The sequence below is a fragment of the Periplaneta americana genome, chromosome 4 (assembly GCF_040183065.1).
Source record: "Periplaneta americana isolate PAMFEO1 chromosome 4, P.americana_PAMFEO1_priV1, whole genome shotgun sequence".
NCBI lineage: Eukaryota > Metazoa > Arthropoda > Insecta > Blattodea > Blattidae > Periplaneta > Periplaneta americana.
Genome location: NC_091120.1, coordinates 155,512,782 through 155,529,199, shown reverse-complemented (window position 1 = coordinate 155,529,199; position 16,418 = coordinate 155,512,782). Strand labels below are relative to the sequence as shown.

Genomic DNA, 16,418 nt, shown 5'->3' with positions numbered 1-16,418 from the left:
TACCATCCTGTTTGTCTTCTCGTATGATCCATATATCTTCATGTCGTCTATCATCTGATATCTTCTTCTGTTCCAAACTCTTTACCATTCACTCTCGTTCACCATTCCTTCCAGTGCATCCTTCAGTAGGCAGTATCTTCTCAGCCAGTGACCCAACCAATTCCTTTCCCTCTTCCTAATCACTTTCAGCATCATTCCTTCTTCACCCACTCTTTCCAACACGGCTTCAATTCGTATTGTCTGTCCACTTAACATGTTCCATTCTTCTCCTTATTCACATTTCAAATGCATTTATTCGTTTCTCTTCACTTCACGTTTCTGCCTCACACAATACCACATTCCATACAAATAATACAAAAAATACAAAAATAAGAAAATTACTTTCACAATACCTGAACAAATATACATAATAGAATTATTGTCACAAAATACTCGTATGAACAAAACACATTTTCGTAACATAACGTTTTACATAAATATTTTGTGTGATTTTCACATACTTCGGTAGTAAGGTAAAACATTTCTTATGATATGACAAAAAACATGAGCTACATCAAATTTTGAGGAAACTGTATGTCGGAAGAGCATTCTCACTAGCACATCGTTGTGTTTTGTTTCTGGGTATCGGAATCACTAATGTTCCATTCAATCGTATCTTATATACGGTAATCAGATGTTCTGCGAGTGATGTCCAGAAAGTAAGTTTACCCCGAGCCGTTTACAGAAAGAAAACACAATTTCATGAAAAGATTTATTGGAACAGATACAGCAATTGTTGAACTATTTTCCAACATATTTCCCACTGGAACTGAGAGATTTGTCACACCGTGGGAACAACTTTTGTCCCACGTAGAAATCTCCCGTCTGGAATTGGAACCCGTGTGTGACAGCCGTTTGCACCTCTCTGTTGATACCATGGTAACAAAAAATCTCAATTCAGGTGGAAATATGTTGAAAAAATAGCTCAACAATTCCTGTATCTGTTCGAATAAATCTTTCCATAAAATTATATTTTATTTCTGCAACGGACCAAAGGAAACTTATTTTTTGGACACGTCTCGTAGCTCCAATATCGCTGTATTTGGAAGTAGACGGTCACCCCTTGCCTTTTGGGATGCTCCCCGACTTCTTCAAATCTCCCATTTGAATTCTAATTCATTTAAGGGTGAGTCAGATCTTCTACTTGGCTGCCAAGCATTTTGTATAGCTACATCTAACAACAATGTGAACATGGGCTAAAACAGTTTTTACATAGATAAAGCGAATTTCTATAATGAAAACAAAATTTGTCACATCTCTGTCTTTAAAAGTCACTCTCTGGAGAAATAGATTGAACTGTTGTAACATACTGTTTTATCCAGTTACGTTTCCCTGATGGCACCATTTCCACACATTGCAATGTTGACGGTATCATTCTCTTTCTATCACAGATGACTCTTCAACTTCCTCTTCTTCTATAAAAGGAATATCATCTGGTGCACCTATTCTGTCGCTATTAACAAAAATAACCCCAGCTTCAGTACTCAGTTTCCTTCCACTTAGGTTGTCGAACATGCCACTCTCTACATCTGCACAATTCTCGTCAGATACAAAGTTGGGCTTTGGTGGCTGTATGTAGAATGCTTTAATTTTTCGTTTTTTAATTCCAAAAGTATCTCATGCACTTCCACGCATCTGTTTGTAACATTCATTTTGTTACTTGTACTTTCTTGCAACTCCCCCATCTTACTGTTAGTAGCAAGAGAGCACAAAGAATGAGTGACAACATATTAGCCTAGCGTTACCATATGGTAAGGTAAGAAACAATGTATTATATCCACAACAATATTACGGATTGTAAACTTGTGCTTGATGTACATGAATACTCAATCAACAATAAGTAAAATACCACAACAAACATTACAATCAAATTAATCAAAGTAACAAAAAATGATCTTACTTCTTGTTGCTCTCCAAAATTGCTGCTGAGAAAGCAACATCTAAATCGCGCAGCAGCTCTTGCCCAATTGGTATAATAAATTTGTAATTTCATAATGTAATAAGAAAGAACCAATCATGTAGCTTGGATTCACAAAGAAAAATCCCAGTTTTATTAATTAAGGATGTGTATGAAGCAAGTTATATTCCTTTCTGCACTGCATTACCATATGGTAACGCTAGGTTAAAATGGGTTAAGATACGTCGACATTACTGCCAATGTTCAAGAACGGTTTATAGGATTCACAAACGTCAGTTCGGACAAAACTGCTGCTGCTTTGTTTCAGCATGTGGAAGGTGTTATAGCAGAATAGCTACAATGTCGGCAATAAGTTAATTGCACAGACATACGATGGTGCTTCAGTTATGGCGGGAAATATTAATGGCTTAAAAACAAAAGTTCAAGAAAAGTATCCTCAAGCACTATTTGTTCATTGTTACAGCCATGCTCTCAATTTAGTTTTGCAACAAACTACTTCATCCATTCCAGAATACCGCAATTTTTTTCAAATCACTGTCGAGTTTAGCTGCGTTTTTCTCATCATCTCCTAAAAGATCAGAAAAACTCAAAGAATTTATGAACAAGAAACTCCCAAAAGTAGCACCAACTAGATGGAATGTTACATCTCGGCCTGTAAATACAGTAAAGTAATACAGAGAACAACTGACTGCTTTCTTTGAAAATATCATTTGTAATTACTCTGAAGAAAACTGGGATGATGATGTAATTGTGCAGGCTCAAGGATATTTGTATTTTTTCACACATTTTCAGAATATATTTCTTCTTGAAGTTTATGCTAGAGTATTCGCACATACAGATGTGCTCTACAATATTCTTCAGACAAAAAGTCTAGACATAGCATACTGCTTGCAAGAGGTATCAAATTTAAAAAATACTAGGCTATATCCGAGTTCAGACGTAGTGGGTTTCCGTCCATATGGAGTAATATGGAACATGAAAATTCTTCAGCCAATACAATGGAACCACCATTAAAGCGAAGACAAGGAGATGATGAACTGAAATACAGGCAGCTGTACTATACTACAGCATACTAGATCGTATGCACATGGCAATTACTGACAGATTTTCTGATTATGGAAAGCTTCAGTTCACACATCTCCTAGATTCTCAAAAATTTTCTGCTTATAGAGAAAACTTCCCGAATGAGGCACTAAACAAATTATTTCAGTCCTATAACAGTCACTTTGATCAAGTACGTTTGAAAAAATGAATTAAGTGTAATATATTCAGCAGAAGTCTTTGATTTTTCGAACAAACCTATCCATGAAATATTATATGCCATATATGAAAACCAGCTGAACCAAGTTATTCCTGAAGTCCTTAAATTGGCAACATTAATTGTGACAATACCAGCTACGTCAGCGTCGGTAGAAAGAACATTTTCTGCGTTGAAGAGAATAAAATCATCCTGTAGATCAACTCATACACAAGAACGTTTATCCGGCTTGGCACTGATGTCCATTGAAAAGTCATTTCTACAGAAACTTCGCAAGTGGCCCAACAGCAATTTCAAAGACGAAGTCATCAACGTATTTTCGTCCCAATCAAGACGTCTGGAATTCACTTATAAATAAGTAAGGAATTTTATTATAGGGATTTAAAATATATTTTGTGTAATAAAAGGGTCAAGTGGTAGCCCAGACCCTTACACCAGTATACGCCACTGCTGAAAGGGTAGTATTGTGGTAGAATGCTAAACCTTCTTCTACTCTATTTTGTCGACCGATAAAATTTCTGTTTAATAGAAACAAAAGATCTTGTTAAAGAAGAAGCTTCCAATATGGATACCCAAATAAAAGATCTGAGAAACTTCATGTAACATCAATGGAAAGCAGGCACAAGTGACTCAACATTTAATCTTAAATATGGTAGATGGCAAAGTGTGTAACGCTGCGACCTAAACTTTTTCACAGAACTGTTACGTTTCTGGAGCTAACCCGAAAATTATGAACCAACTGGAGGCTTTGGCTGCGAAACATTTTGATTTGGTCTTTCGTCATTTCATGCTTAAATTCGTTTTCCGAATGCTTGCTTCACATATCTTAGAGGCTGGAAGTTAAACAATGGCAAGTCAGAGGAAATCAAAATAAAGTACTGTAGCAGTTGAGAAACTAACGGATTTTAAAAGACCACCCGTCCTATTTCCTCGTGTAGGTAGAATGTGAGCCTGAGGTACAATTTTAAAATGAAAATGTCAATATTGATAGTTTTAAATTAAATGCTATCTAATGTAATGAAACTTAATTTAAAAAGGAGGGTTTCGCGAACCACTGGTTGAGAAACAATGGTCTAATGGGTAATAAATATCATGACGTCTTTTTGTTTTTTTTTGTGAGTTACTTGAGTCAATGTAGTATAAAAATGTATGCAGTGCATGCTAGTTAGCTTTAAATATTTTTAGCCGTGTTTTGAGGTGATCGGTACCACTGTGCAGTCTTCCGATTCACTTATTGAATTTGTCGCAATTCGCAGAACCTGTTCTTAAATGTTTGACGTTAAACATATTAGGTCCTTGACAGAAAGGAAGACCATTATTTTAACATTCTAACACGAAATTCTCTAGCGTTTTAATAAGACAGTGACAGTAAACATAACGTAACTTAAGGTAACATAACATAGATAACTCCCTGAGCACGAGTTTTTCCTCCTTCAGGGAAGAATTAAGACTGAATTTTTGTACATGTTATTTTACTAACAATAAACAACAATCATATCATATTATTAAATAGTTTCTTATCAGAGTATGCAGACAGGAATACGCTATCGACGGTCCATTGTGAGTTGGTTTAACTCAAAATTTAAAGTTTAGAGAAATCTGAATTTTTAAGGTTTATGCTGTGAAAAATCGAATAATCGTTCAACTCATGAGCATAAGCAACAGAGGGGTTAACCTGAACTTAAAAAAAACATATTTAGATTTGAGTATTTTTTTATCCACAATTGTTTCCCCTTTTCTAATTTTTCACTGTCAGAGTAACAAAATCTACATCGACATAAGACATAGTCTTCCTACCTCTCCTTCAATATAATCCCAGTCCTAGGTGCTATCGGCATATTCGAATTATAACAATTCGATGCTTTTTTTTTTATAGAGAGGCCTAACGCCTCGTACCAACCTTTTAATAAAATGAAGCTGACACAGTATGAAATTGAGGGGTTGGGTGCAAGAAAGACACTTCTCTCAAATGCAAGTTTTGAGAAAATTGATGTTAAAAATTCAAACCATAATAATGTTACCTATGCACATCTTTTCATTTTTGGTACTCCTGACCTCTATGATCACAGTATTGAACTACAACTTGGTGATCATATGCATAACAGATAAGAGACCGCCATAAAGCGTTTTACTCAAAAAGGGCACATCCTCTAAAATGCCCTTCTTGCACCCAGCCCCCCAATTGAAAAGGTTGTTTTGTGCGAGATCGTGCGTATTTGCTTGGTTTCCGCACAAAACCAATACCGGTACGCGGTCAATGTGAAATACCACATTCAGTATTCCCAACGCAACACACATAACAATTTCCCTCTTCTTACCGCTTAAGCGCCATATTCATTTTACTGCTTTAGGCTTTTAACATATTATTTTTAGAGACGTTTAACATAGTAACAATTATAAATTGGAAACTTACCACTGCAATTACGCCTAAATTGCATTGTTAATTATTGTTTTTAAATTTTTGCAAATATTAAGTAAACTCTACAACACCACAAAAGTTACTGCATTTGTAATGCAAGTAACATTAAGGAAGCCGTGAAAAAATCAACAAGATTCCAGATGCCGATGTTATTGCTGCAATATGTTATATAAATAATATTGTTAAAATATTAAAATGAAAAATAAATCATTACATAACCTTACCGTTTGTTTTAAGTTCGCATTTATAGACTGGGGGAAAAAAAAGACAGACGTATATCACGGCCTACTGGAATATAGTAGACACAGAAAACATTTTATAGCAACAATGTTGAAGATAGATATATTTGTTTTCCAAAGTTGCCGTCATTGAACAGAAACCAAGATGGAGATTTCATTGCAACTAATTAGAAATTCCTATTTCAGGTATGTAATAAACGATCTTCGCACAAAATAATGTACGATACACGAGCGGTATATTTGCTTTCATGTTCTCGGAAATTAAAAAAGCGAACCGTTCGTTAGAGTTCTGACTTAATTGTGAAACGTTCGTGTAACGTTTTGTGCATTTGACAGTTCATATTTTTAATATAAACTTCATATTATCGTTCTAGGTTCTTTGATATGTCTAAGTAACCGCAAAGCACAATTTTACAACTTTTTAAAATAAAAAAGTCGCGAGGTGGTTCTCACGAGTATAGTGAAAATTTCACATTGGCAAATGTTTCTTTGAAGCCGCAGCGTGACAATGTTGTCGCTAACGTTCTTCCTGGAACTAGTTTCACATCCCTCTGTAAAAAAATCAATTGCTGCTAATAATAATAATAATAATGATAATGATAATGATAATAATAATAATAACAATAATAATAATAGACAAAATTTAAACTACCGATAATGTAAATTGTAAACAATTTTAATAACGCCTCCCCCATTAAAATATTCTGTGTATGCCACTGAAATAATGTATTATTAATTGGATTTTCACAGTAACATGAAGCTTTGAATTACAGTTTTCTCAAAACTTTAAATTTTGAGTTCTTTCCGTTTAGAACTGCCGCGTGGATATTACGCTTGCAGGCTTGAAACCCATCTGCAATTACTTCGGCAGTCGTCTACCAATATCCTTTTCCCTTTGAGTGCTAATACTGCATACACTACAATGAACCACAGTTTATTATTCAAAAACACAATTTAAAAAATAAATGTACTTTAAACTAAAAAATACACAATTAAGCACATTACTAATATTCTTCGTTTTCCTCTGTTAATAGGTTACTTCTCCCTCAATTTTTATTCCACTTCAATGAATTAGTTTATTTTTTCATTAAAAGTATTCACAAAATACAGAATAGTTTATGATTACTGGGTCAGTTTAGTCAGTACCATTTAAGCTGCGTTTATGTTTGAATTTAAATCCCAGACTGAAATTAGCATAGTGAACTGAAATGTGAGAGCGTTCCATCAAGTCTTTCAAGGCTTGTTTTTTAAGAAACGACGCATGCGAGGTGCGAGGCCGGTTTCGTACAAATCCACACTACACGATCAACAATGAGTGGTTTGTAAAGCTAAGACGTACGCGGAATACACACCTTCATAAATTTCCAAGGACAGATAGGCTACTTCACTGCAAATCCAGCATTCTCCAATCTTCCCTATTTTCCGCCTTTTTTTTTTCTGAGTCTCTGCATATAATCCGTAGGCTATATCTTAATTTTATCAGTGGTTTAACTTTGGAGGACACTTATAAACATGTCAATGTAGGTATAAATTTGATCAAAATCTGGCTTGATGCAAATGTGCTATCTCTATAAAAACAAACTGACTAGTCATACTAGTCGAGCAAAATATAATGAGGTGGGCGAGACCTCATTCATATTTGATACATATATGATGTTAACAGTTTAAAGAAACTGTTGTTGAATATGGCCATAAAGTCATGTAATATGCGCTTCTGTACAATATGACGTGTATCGTCTCAAGTGCAGGCAGTAAGGCCGTAACACGATACTACGAGAGGAGTTCGGCCGGCGTCGTGAATCGGGTCCCGGCATAGCTCAGTTGGTTAGAGAGCACTCAGCGCGCACAGCTGAGAGGTCCTGGGTTCGATTCCCGGTGCCGGTACGAATTTTTCTCGTACTTAATGGTGTTGATGAACGTTTTAGGTTGAAGGAGCCATCATTAGATCTCCAATTAACCTACAAAATCTTATGAAAAAAGTATTATAAACAATCAGTGAAATCATGGGTCTTATGAAATAGATTGGGATGCATAATGAATTATGATAACACATATGGAGTCACAAGTAAATGGATAAAATTTATAATAATATCATAAAACAGTGAAAACTATATATACCAAAATGAAATTGTTAAAAAGTAAACGATCACTCCAGTTTTATGAGTATAAGATTAAGCTATATAAATAGCATAAGCGTTATTCAATGCGACTATATAACAAGATAAAGATGAAGTCTGCATTTACAAATGTCGTATCGATGTGCTGATGCAAATTGGCAGAGTAGTAAGAGAGGTGAATAAGCAGCTTCAGGCATAGTAAAAATGGACGTAACGCTCGAGACGTGTGGTCTTGTAATCTGAAAGTATGTAGAAATTCTCATTTAGGCATACTATGTTGAAAAGATTAATAAAGGAAATTATTGTGATTTTTTACCAAATTATGTTAATTCACGAAACACAAAAAGAGGGGGGGCACCCAATTAAATAAAGAAATTACTTACAGAGACGGAGCAGAAGAAAATATATCCTTGTTGTAGAAAGTTCAGTCACAAATGTTGACGAACGTTACGCTTAAAATCGAAGTAACATAAAATTGAAAGGTAGAGGGGCGGGGGGATAGAAGCGTATTGGTGTACCGAAAATCACGTGTGTAAGGAGAATTTAAATTATAAAGCAGACTATGTATGTTCGGGAGTTGCTCATTCAAAAGGGATAAACCATTATTTAATGCTTGTGAAATATATAATTCTTCAGCGATATTTATACGTGGACTTTATTGATGGGGTGAACGACGTGTAGTATATAATTTATATTGGTTAATTCATGACCTTGTTCTATCAGATGTGTTGTAAACTTTGTTTTTCGTCTATTGTATTTGAAATCTGAAACATGTTCATTAAACCGTGTTCTGTAATTTCTGCGAGTTTGACCAATGTATTTGGTGGGGCAATTCTTGCATTGTGGTATATATATGCCACTATTTTGAAATCGATCTCTATTATGAAGCTTATTAGGCATGACGTTATTTAATTTATTATTAGTGCGGAAGTCAATTTTTTTTCCCCAGGTTTGGGGTTACCGGTTCAAGAAAGTTGTGTTGTGTTTTTTGTAATTTGTTCTTACGTTTTTGAGGAGGTTGTATGACATGAATTTGCTTGACTTGCAAATGGACAGTAGAAATATGCAGCTCGCCCTACTAATATGCCACTCGCTGAAAGCCTGTGAATGCAAGGACACATGCTTAACGATCAAGTTTATTTCGTTTCTTGCAGAGTACATGCCAGTGATCCCAAACATGCAAGGTGCCACGACTGACCCAGAAGACAGACCGCATTACGCATCGCTGTGGGAATTTCGCATGCCATATTCCACACCAGAATCACAAGACCAACCAAAGTGCGCTTCAGTATCGGAATATCGAATTCCTGATACCACGCCAAAATCAGAAGAAAGACCGAAGAGCGCACTAATGCGGGAATTTGTCATGCCAGATTCCACACCAGAATCACAAGACCTACCAAAGTGCGCTTCAGTATCGGAATATCGAATTCCTGATACCACGCCAAAATCAGAAGAAAGACCGAAGAGCGCACTAATACTGGAATTTGGCATGCCAGATTCCACGCGACAATCAAAAGAAATACCAAAGTGCTTATCAATCTGGAAATTTGGCATGCCAGATTACGTCCCAGAATCGGAAGGCATGCCACATTTCGCGACAATCGAATATCGCATGCGAGATCCAACGCGAGAGTCGGAAGATCGACCGAAATGCGCATCGGTATGGGAATTTGCCATGCCATATTCCATCTCAGAGTCCAGGGCAGCACCCATGTTAGGTGATATGTCAGAAGAGTTGCCACCTACCATGCCAGTTGACATGCCATCCGTCATGCCAGATTCGATGGCAACACTATCAATTGAGGATCAGTTACCATCAAAAGGAGAAGAAAAAGAAGAAGATGAAAAAGAAGAGGATGATAACAGAAAAGCGAAGAATGGCCGCTGGTCTTGCCTGAGAAGTATATTTTGTGGGGCTTGCCGTCTTTTAAGGCGGAAGTTCAGATCGGTTAAGATCAGAACCCATACGAGATCAGATCAGATCAGATCCCAGGATCAGATCCCAGTATCAGATCAGATCAGATCCGAGAAACAGATCAGATCAGATCAGATCCTAGAATCAGATCAGATTAGATTAGATCCCAGAATCGGATCAGATCAGATCAGATCCAAGTATCAGATGAGATCAGATCTGATCAGATCCCAGAATCAGATGAGATCAGATCGGATCAGATCCCAGAATGAGATGAGATCAGATCGGATCAGATCCCAGAATGAGATGAGATCAGATCAGATCAGATCCCAGAATCAGATGAGATCAGATCTGATCAGATCCCAGAATCAAATGAGATCAGATCAGATCAGATCCCAGAATGAGATGAGATCAGATCAGATCAGATCCCAGAATCAAATGAGATCAGATCTGATCAGATCCCAGAATCAAATGAGATCAGATCTGATCAGATCCCAGAATCAGATCAGATCGCATCAGATTAGATCCCAGAATCAGATCAGATAAGATCAGATCAGATAATCAGATGGGATCGGATCGGGGATCGGAGCGGATCGGATCGGATCGGGGATCGGAGCGGATCGGATCGGGGATCGGAGCGGATCGGATCGAATCGGAGATCGGAGCGGATCGGATCGGGGATCAGATCAGATCGGATCGGATCGAATCGTATCGGATCGGGGATCGGATCGAATCCGATCGGGTCGGAATCGGATCGGATCGGGGATCGGATCGGATCGGGATTCGGATCCGATCGGATCGGGGATCGGATCGGATCAGGGGTCGGATCGGATCGGATCGGGGATCGGATCGGATCGGAAAAAAATGAGATCTGTAGTTATACTGTTACTATTAAAGAGAAGAGATAATTTTATTATACACTAGTGGTCAATGCCTCAATTTTTTTTTATTTGTCCCGTAGTTTTAGATGTTTATTTAAGAGTTTAAGAGTTGATGTAGGAGTTGTGTTGAGGATATTTTGTGAGTTGGTTAAAATGTATGGAGAAATTCGGGTTTTACATTTTTTTCATTTTATATAATCTTTATTTTTGTATTCAAGTCCAATTTCTGTTTTAGTGTTTATTTAATGTGTTTTATTCTTGCTTATTTATTTGCTTTTAATTATTTTATATGTAAGTTTTTGCGTTATTTAATTATTTTTATCTTAATGATTACTTAATTTGTTGTTCTTTCGCAGTAATAAGTTTTGTAAATTTATGGGAATTTGATTTGGTAATTTTGATTTATTATTGTTAAAATTTGTGCCAGCATCCGCGGTTATGCAATGAATATAAGTAAATCTTTTTAGTTAAAGTAGTTAAGAGTTTTGTTAGAGGTTATATTATTATTTTTGGGTGAAATCTCAATATTTATTATGACTTTATTTTATTTGAGGCTATGAAATCTTTTGTTTTAAAGTAGGATTAGATACCCTATTATTTTAGATAAACATTTTTAACTTGAGTAGTATTAGTTAGGGTCTTGAAACTTAAAGAATTTGGCGGTATTTTAGTCTTTTAGAAGAATCTGTCCCTTAATCGATAGTCCGCGTTGAACCTTACCAAGATTAATATATGTATACCACCGTAATAATGAAAATCTTCTTAGGGTCAATGAAATTTTCTTAATTTAATTTTATAAATTATTTCGGGTCAAGGTACAGTTTATGTTTTGGTGGAAATGGATTACATTTATATTTATTATTGGATTATTATTTGAAATTTTATTATGAAATTGAATTTAATTGTAATGTTTTGCAGATTGTAATAGTGATTTTGGCTCTAAAATAATATGTACACATCGCCCGTCGCTCTCATTATTTATTAGTTGAGATAAGTCGTAACATAATGGTTGTACCGGAAGGTGTGGCTGGGATGATAATTTAATACGGATTAAATCTTTAAGTTAAGAATTTAATTTACACTGATTAATTTTATCGTGTAATTCGATATAATCTGAAATATTATATAATTTTTTTTCATTTTATTTTTATGTTAAAATTAATTAATTGTTTTTGTATATTGTTGTTGATTAAATTTTTTCAATTATAGTTTATTTTTACTGTAAAGGTTATATGATTAATTTATAAAAGTAGATTTTTGTTGTACCTTGTGTATCAGGGTTTATTAAATTATATTATAAACTTTTTGTTTCCCGATTTTGAAGGATCTAATTAATTATTTTAGTTACTGTTTTATAATTATTAATAATTATTATTTAGTAGTGAAATGTTATTCGGCGTCAAAGGTTTCCGGGTTTTTCAAGAAATGAATTTAATTCATATATTATTATATTTCTGTCTTTTTAGTTTTTATTTTATTAATATTAATGTTATGGGGGATAAGCTCTCTAACATATTTTTATAATTTTTGATTGATGTTGGTTTTATAATAACTATCATTTTAAGTTTATTAAAATTTTATTTTATTTTTTTTAGATTTTGATTTATTAATATTTAATTGTTTTATTGGAATTTGTTATTAAATTATTATTTATTTGTAATTATGATGGAATTAGTAATTTTGTAATTGTATTATAAAATTTTTGTTAAGATTTTAAAAGGAACTAGGCAAGTAAATTTATTCTCGCATGTTTGTCAAAAACATCTTTTCTTGTATTTTAATATGAAATGTGACCTGCCCACTGATTAGTTTTGAAGGCCGCGGTATTTTGACCGTGCAAAGGTAGCATAATCATTAGTCTTTTAATTGTGGACTGGAATGAATGGTGGGACGAGGAATATACTGTTTCTTATTATTTTTGTTGAATTCAATTTTTAAATTAAAAAGGTTAAATTTATTTCTAAGACTAGAAGACCCTATAAAGTATATATATATATATATATATATATATATATATATATATATATATATATATTATTTTATTTATTTTGTTTTTTTATTTTATTTAATATTTGATATATTTTGTTGTGGTGATGGGAAGAATTAATTAACTCTTCTTGTTTAATATGCATTTATTTATGAATACTTGATCCAATTTGGTGATTATAAGATTATATTACCTTAGGGATAATAGCATAATCTTTTTTGAGGGTTCTCATTGATAAATGGGTTTGCGAACTCGATGTTGATTTAATTTGGGTGTAGAATTTCAATTTGTTTAGGTCTGTTCGATCTTTAAAATCTTACATGATGTGAGTTCAGACCGGCGAGAGCCAGGTCGGTTTCTATCTATAATAAATTTTATATCTTAGTACGAGACGACCAGATATTTGGAATAATTTTTGTTTAAGATTATTATTAATTGCTACTGTTTTGGCAGATAAGTGAAATGGATTTAGAATCTTTGAATATAGAATTATTCTATAAATAATATTTATGCTTAGGGAGATATTTGGTTTATTTATTATTTTTATTTTACTAGTTATTTTTGTTATAGTTGGTATTGCCTTTTTAACCTTGTTGGAGCGTAAAGTTTTCGGGTATATTCACATTCGTAAAGGTCCTAATAAGGTTGGTTTTATTGGAATTTTGCACTCTTTTAGAGATACAATTAAACTTTTTACTAGGGAGCAGACATTTCTTTCTTGTCTAAATATTTATGTTATTATTTTGCTCCTGTTTTTAGATCATTTTTGTCCTTGTTAGTATGATTTGTAATTCCTTACTTTACTGGTTTTATTTCTTTTGAGTTGGGTTTATTATTTTTTCTTTGTTGTACTAGTTTGGGTGTATATACTGTTATAATCTCTAGTTGGTCATCTAATTCTAATTATGCATTATTAGGGTGATTACGCGCTGTTGCACAGACAATTTCTTATGAAGTTAGATTGGCTTTAATTTTGTTGTCTTTTGTATTTTTAGTATGTAGCTATAATTTAATAATACTTTCTGATTTTCAGATTGACATTTGAATAATTTGTTTTACATTTCCTTTATCAATAATTTGGTTTACTTCATGTTTGGCTGAAACCAATCGCACTCCTTTTGATTTTGCTGAGGGTGAATCAGAATTGGTTTCAGGTTTTAGTGCTGAATATAGAAGTGGTGGTTTTGCATTAATTTGTTTGGCTGAATATGCTAGTATTTTGTTTATGAGAATATTATTTTGTATAATTTTTTTGGGTAGTGATATTAATTCTATATTTTTTTTTTAGGCTTTCTTTTCTTTCTTTTATATTTATTTGGGTTCGTGGTACAATACCGCGTTTTCTTTATGATAGGTTGATATATATGGCTTGGAGGAGATTTTTTACCCTTATAATTAAATTATTAACTGTTTTTCTTGGGTATTAAGATTTATTTATTTTATCATTAATTTAAGTGAAGTTAATAGAAGATTTTAACTTCTTTCTTATGCTTTCAAAACATATACTTTTCTTTAAAGCTATTTAAATTTAATTATTTAGATCGGATCGGATCAGAATTGGTTTCAGGTTTTAGTGCTGAATATAGAAGTGGTGGATCGGATCGGATCGGATCGGATCGGATCGGATCGGATCGGATCGGAACGGAACGGATCGGATCGGATCGGATCGGATCGGATCTTATCGGATCGGATCGGAACGGAACGGAACGGAACGGATCGGATCGGATCGGATCGGATCGGATCGGATCGGATCGGATCGGATCGGATCGGATCGGATCGGATCGGATCGGATCGGATCGGATCGGATCGGATCGGATCGGATCGGATCGGATCGGATCGGATCGGATCGGATCGGATCGGATCGGATCGGATCGGATCGGATCGGATCGGATCGGATCGGATCGGATCGGATCGGATCGGATCGGATCGGATCGGATCGGATCGGATCGGATCGGATCGGATCGGATCGGATCGGATCGGATCGGATCGGATCGGATCGGATCGGATCGGATCGGATCGGATCGGATCGGATCGGATCGGATCGGATCGGATCGGATCGGATCGGATCGGATCGGATCGGATCGGATCGGATCGGATCGGATCGGATCGGATCGGATCGGATCGGATCGGATCGGATCGGATCGGATCGGATCGGATCGGATCGGATCGGATCGGATCGGATCGGATCGGATCGGATCGGATCGGATCGGATCGGATCGGATCGGATCGGATCGGATCGGATCGGATCGGATCGGATCGGATCGGATCGGATCGGATCGGATCGGATCGGATCGGATCGGATCGGATCGGATCGGATCGGATCGGATCGGATCGGATCGGATCGGATCGGATCGGATCGGATCGGATCGGATCGGATCGGATCGGATCGGATCGGATCGGATCGGATCGGATCGGATCGGATCGGATCGGATCGGATCGGATCGGATCGGATCGGATCGGATCGGATCGGATCGGATCGGATCGGATCGGATCGGATCGGATCGGATCGGATCGGATCGGATCGGATCGGATCGGATCGGATCGGATCGGATCGGATCGGATCGGATCGGATCGGATCGGATCGGATCGGATCGGATCGGATCGGATCGGATCGGATCGGATCGGATCGGATCGGATCGGATCGGATCGGATCGGATCGGATCGGATCGGATCGGATCGGATCGGATCGGATCGGATCGGATCGGATCGGATCGGATCGGATCGGATCTTGGAATGCACTTGCCCACATGGTAGGGAGGTTGGGATGGGCAGGGCGGAACTCGACATGCAGCCACCTCCACGTGGTGAGTTCTGGGTTGTTTCAGTTCATAGAGAATTAAACAAGCAAAGAGCTGCATCTCTTTTACATGCCAGTAAATCTACTGACATTGGCCTGTCGCATTTAAACAAATTAAAAATCATCGACCTGGGCTGGGATCGAACCCGCAACCCCGAGCATAGAAGGCCAGCGCTATGCCAACTACGCTACGGAGACCGACTCTCTACTACTGTGAATGATGGTAAGAAAATGTACAGTATAAAAAAAAGTTTAGTAACAGTAATTACACATACTAAATCCTTAAGGTAAGAAGAATAGAAACGTCTTTTCTTTTCATTTAACAACAAATCGATTTTGTTTCTAGGAAAGATTGCTACATCGCTGTGAATTCATTAGCACTTGCCAACAGACGAAAACGCTCTTCCCTGCAGCTCTGATAGCAGTCACGAGGAGACTGCCCTTATACCCCATCATCGAGCTATAAATAAGAATATAGAGTGGCAATCGCATCGCCATATTTGAAAACTTTTGAACCTATGTCCGCCATGTTTTAACTGGTCAACAAATGGGCGTTGTTCCTATAGTAGTAGTAATGACTGTATAGAAGATATTGCATCTTATGAATCTTATTTTATATCGCATTAGCCCACATATTCCATTACTAACACTTCTTTATTTTAACAGCTGTCAGGAAACCCATGCAGCAACCGTTTATTCCATACATCTTACGTTAATATCGAAACTTAAAGATGTGGATACAAATGGGCGTGGTTGCTATAGGACGAGGCTGAAAAGACTGTTGCATCTTGTGAATCTTATTTTATGTTGCAGTATCTCATATATCCCATTTTTACCAGTGGGAAGGA

The 16,418-nt window shown here is 36.1% G+C and overlaps 1 pseudogene; it reads left to right on the top strand.

Moving 5' to 3' along the window:
• The first annotated feature begins 13,282 nt into the window (after positions 1 to 13,282).
• On the top strand, positions 13,283 to 14,200 carry LOC138698963 (NADH-ubiquinone oxidoreductase chain 1-like; annotated as a pseudogene).
• The last annotated feature ends 2,218 nt before the right edge of the window (positions 14,201 to 16,418 follow it).